Here is a 4,006-nt window from a genome sequence, read left to right on the forward strand (position 1 = left end):
ATTTGCCTCTCAGGGCTTCCGTAGAGACAGTATGCATGATTTCCATGTTTTTTCAAAGAGCAATTCTTCACTCAGAAATCCTTTTTACTTCATTATAATGCTGATTAATTTGGATGTTTGAGCTCCACTGTGCACAACGTTTGTTTTCACGTTGGTCTGCTGTTTTTGATTTAATGACCTTACAGCTGGAAGCCGATCACAGTCTGATATGCAACTGGTTTTTCAGCAGGTTAATGAAGGATAAGGTTTAATTTCTTTCCAGTTTATTGACCTTTTTTGTGAGAATAAATATGTCCTAAACCACATTTAAATCCAAATGGGGGAAACCATACCTCCGTGATGTTGCCTCCCCCATTAAGAAAGTCTGTTATTGTTTCACACCCAACATTAGTATTTATTCTCTCTTTCTACAAATCAGCCCAATGACAGCCAGTGAGTTTAAGAGTTTGGTTGTGGCGCCCTCGTCTGGCCGATCAGTGTAAAAATACGCTTTAAAAGAATAATGTGTATTATGATTTAATCCCTGACGTTACTGTAAAAGTCACATTTTTGGGTACTTTTTCTTTAACTAGTAATCTAAATCATAATTTTCTACAGAGAAGTTTTATATCCAAATCTTTCACTTGCATTTTTGATTCATTCATACTTTGTATGCTAATAAAAAACAGTAACTAATACTCTTGTAGTGGAGTAATATTTCAGTAATGTACTTCCAGTGTCCAGTGCAGATTTTCAAATACTCTTTCTATCACTTATTATGATTATTCATGTGTTCATCACTTTAATGACTTTATATACTGTATTTGCTTTTATAATCATATAATGAAATGTTGTGTAAAGTCACAGAAGTACTTAAAGCACAGTTCGAACCACCGCTGCTCCTTACTTATTGATAGATACCAATATATCTATCATAGATTGATATCAGCTCTAACTTTCCTTTCAAAACAAGAAAAACACAAAAACAGTGAATTCTTCTGGTCTTTTGAAGTTCAAATGTACAGAAAAGGAAGAAAAACAATATAATGTAGAGAGTTGTGTTATATTAATCTATGATAAACAGTATAATTTAATTACAATCAGCATCTCATTTGTTTGTTGTAATGTTATTTCTGTATCCAACACCCTCCCTCCTCCCTGGCTCTGTTTCCTGTACAGAGCAGAGGTTGATGGCAGCCGGCTGTGTTTTCTATTTTCTGTCCTCTGTGTTTCTGCAGCTGCTGCCCGTCACTCACACAGTCTTTTGGCAGAAGGTCGGTGGGTAAAAGGACGCCGGACTTGTCACCGTGAAGCAGTCAGCCATGAAGCTTCAGCATGCAGCTCTGGCCACCGTGTTCCTGCTCGCTTTGCTCTCATCTGGTGAGTTGTTTCAAAATCCGACCCTCAGATTTAAGTTTGAAGCTGTAAAATTGATTTGATCCAAAGTTTAGTTAAGCCAAAGTTTGACTGACATGCAACCTAGAAGGCCCGTACTGACTATTTGAGTATTAGAGCAGCAAATATTTGGTGTCAGCTGTAAATATCTCTATTTATTTTGTTTTTAGGCAGAAACATACAACATTTTCTTTCATTTAAAATCTTTATTTGCTTACAACGTTAAAAAAGATCATCTTCATCAGTATGAAACACAGGATAGTAAAACATCTCACTAAAAAGTTAAAGTATATAAACCATAGGAGCCTAAAGCTGGAGCAATTAATTAATTCATCAATCAGTCTGTTGACAGAAAATTAATCTGATAATGGATTCATCTTTTAAAGTCTTTTTTTTTTAAGCAAAAATGGCTAAAATTCACAGCTAAAATGTAAATATTGAATGTTTTTTTTTGTCTTTTATAATAGTTGGACAGTTTGAATCTGTCAGCCTGCAACTTTTTTTTTACTATTTATGACATTATAAAGACCAAAAGATGAATTAACAATAATAAAAATAGCCGTTGGTTGCTGAAGTAGTAAAAAAATAAGACGAGTGACGAGACCAGTGGAGCTGACTGATTCCATAAAGAGTCAGTATCAGTGAAAATAAAAACAAACATGGCCGTGTGGTAAACTGGAAGTGTTTGGAGGGGAAATGTCTGCCAGTGTAGATGGCCTGAACCACAGAGCAGCTGCCTGAAATACGACCGGCATGAAAGTATTCACACACACTCAGGCCCTGTTTGTTGTCCTGTGTGTGTGTGTGTGTGTGCAGAGGAATGCTTCATTTACAGTGTATTTATTTCACTGTACACTGAACAAAGACAATCACATACATCCATATTTATGTACAATATGTATTATTGTCGCACATGAGTAAAGCATTAAGGTATTAGAAATCAATTAATTTTTTTATTTCCAAATTTTCATATTTTATTCAAAATACGTCTCTTTTCATTTTAATCTTTGAATATTTGTGTTAATGAACCCCTTTTTTAAGATTTGATCTAAATTAATGTTTTACATTTGACACCAATTAGAGGATGACAGGCATTTTTTTCATGCCATCTTCTGCGCAAAGGCAATGAAATGCAGTAACAAAAAGTGCCAAAAGAATAGTATAATTTACAAATACTGTATAAGTTAGTACTACACAGAGTTCCCAGGCATCCTGGAAACTGTTATATGTTAGAGTATGTACAGTGTTACTGACAGTGGAGACCAGTAAATATACAGATAATATATGTTTCTAATGTGTCTATAAGATACAATATTGTACTTTTGACTTTTTCAGTAGTTACTTCACAGATGAAGATTTTTTTTTTTGGACTGTAGCAGTTGATGTTTTCAATGTTTTATTGACTTAAATGTTGAATACAAGTGTTAAAATGTGTGTTTCTATGTGTGTCAGAGTGCTGGGGCAGGAACGAGGAGGAGCGTCTGATCAACTACCTGATAAAAGAAAAGGGATACAACAAGGAGCTGCGTCCTGTTGAGAGGCAGCAGGACGTGGTGGATGTTTACCTGGCACTCACACTCTCCAACCTCATCTCTCTGGTACAGGCAGAGTGTGTGACTCATTTAGTTGTTTATCATAGTGATGGCCTACATGTGCGTTTGGAAAGAGGTAAAAAATTAATAATTAAAAAGGTGTCAAAGAGAGATGTCTCGTTCATACACAAACATCAGCTGTTGTTTCCCCATTTACTATAACCCAAAGGGTTGGTATTTGACGACCTGGGAATAAGATTGAACTATCTAATCATGTACAAAAACACCATCAAAGCTCCAGTGTGTAACATTTAAGAGGATATACTGGTAGAAATTGAATATAATATTCATAGTGTCACAACCTGGCTCAAAAGAGTGTGACAAAGACTGGGAGACACAAGTCTCGTGAAATGGTTAAACACATTTAAATTATTAAATCACAAATAATCACATATTTTTTTTTTTTTTTTTTTTTTTTTTATTTTTTTTTTTTTTTTTTTTTTTTTTTTTTTTTTTTTTTTTTTTTTTTTTTTTTTTTTTTTTTTTTTTTTTTTTTTTTTTTTTTTTTTTTTTTTTTTTTTTTTTTTTTTTTTTTTTTTTCCAGTTTAATCTGTTCTATCAGTAAATCAGTATTCTGCAATGTCTGTGTGAAGTGAAGGTGAGTGTATCAGTATGATGGTAAAACACAGAACACCATCAAAAACCAACAGTTCAGTCAGTGGCCAAACGGAGGCTGAGAAGCTCTGCAGTCTGACTTTATACGACTCCTGACCCAAGCCTGCTCAAGGTGAGCCTGGCATCAAGGAAGTAATCTCAGCTCCCACCCCCCTTACATTCCTGAACAAAAGAAAGTAAACAACACCAAAGAAAAGTAAAACCAAAGAAAAGAAAACAGAATAAGACCATACTCTCAGGCGTCAACAGGTATTTTCATTAGTGTATAAATCTGTACCTACATGGAGCCACCACTTGAACCATTTTTGTGAGTTTTGTCGGTCACTGCAATTCTCCTGATTTGTGTTTTTCCAGGTTTGTCAAAACAGACGAGTTAAGTAACCGCATCTATTTCACATTGTCGTTTAAAACTCCAGATAATTGAT

General features: G+C 34.6%; 1 long non-coding RNA gene across 1 annotated transcript in view; it reads left to right on the forward strand.

Annotated features, from left to right (window-relative positions):
• Positions 1-1,209: 1,209 nt before the first annotated feature.
• LOC118325058 overlaps positions 1,210-4,006 on the forward strand; it is a 3,105-nt gene continuing 308 nt past the window's right edge. The window contains exons 1-3 of the long non-coding RNA XR_004796587.1: positions 1,210-1,359; positions 2,827-2,972; positions 3,755-3,757. This is a non-coding gene — a long non-coding RNA (uncharacterized LOC118325058). The remainder of the gene's footprint in view (positions 1,360-2,826; positions 2,973-3,754; positions 3,758-4,006) is intronic.

The sequence above is a fragment of the Morone saxatilis genome, unplaced genomic scaffold, assembly GCF_004916995.1.
Source record: "Morone saxatilis isolate NCDOM2014 unplaced genomic scaffold, NCSU_SB_2.0 Contig0, whole genome shotgun sequence".
Lineage (NCBI taxonomy): Eukaryota > Metazoa > Chordata > Actinopteri > Moronidae > Morone > Morone saxatilis.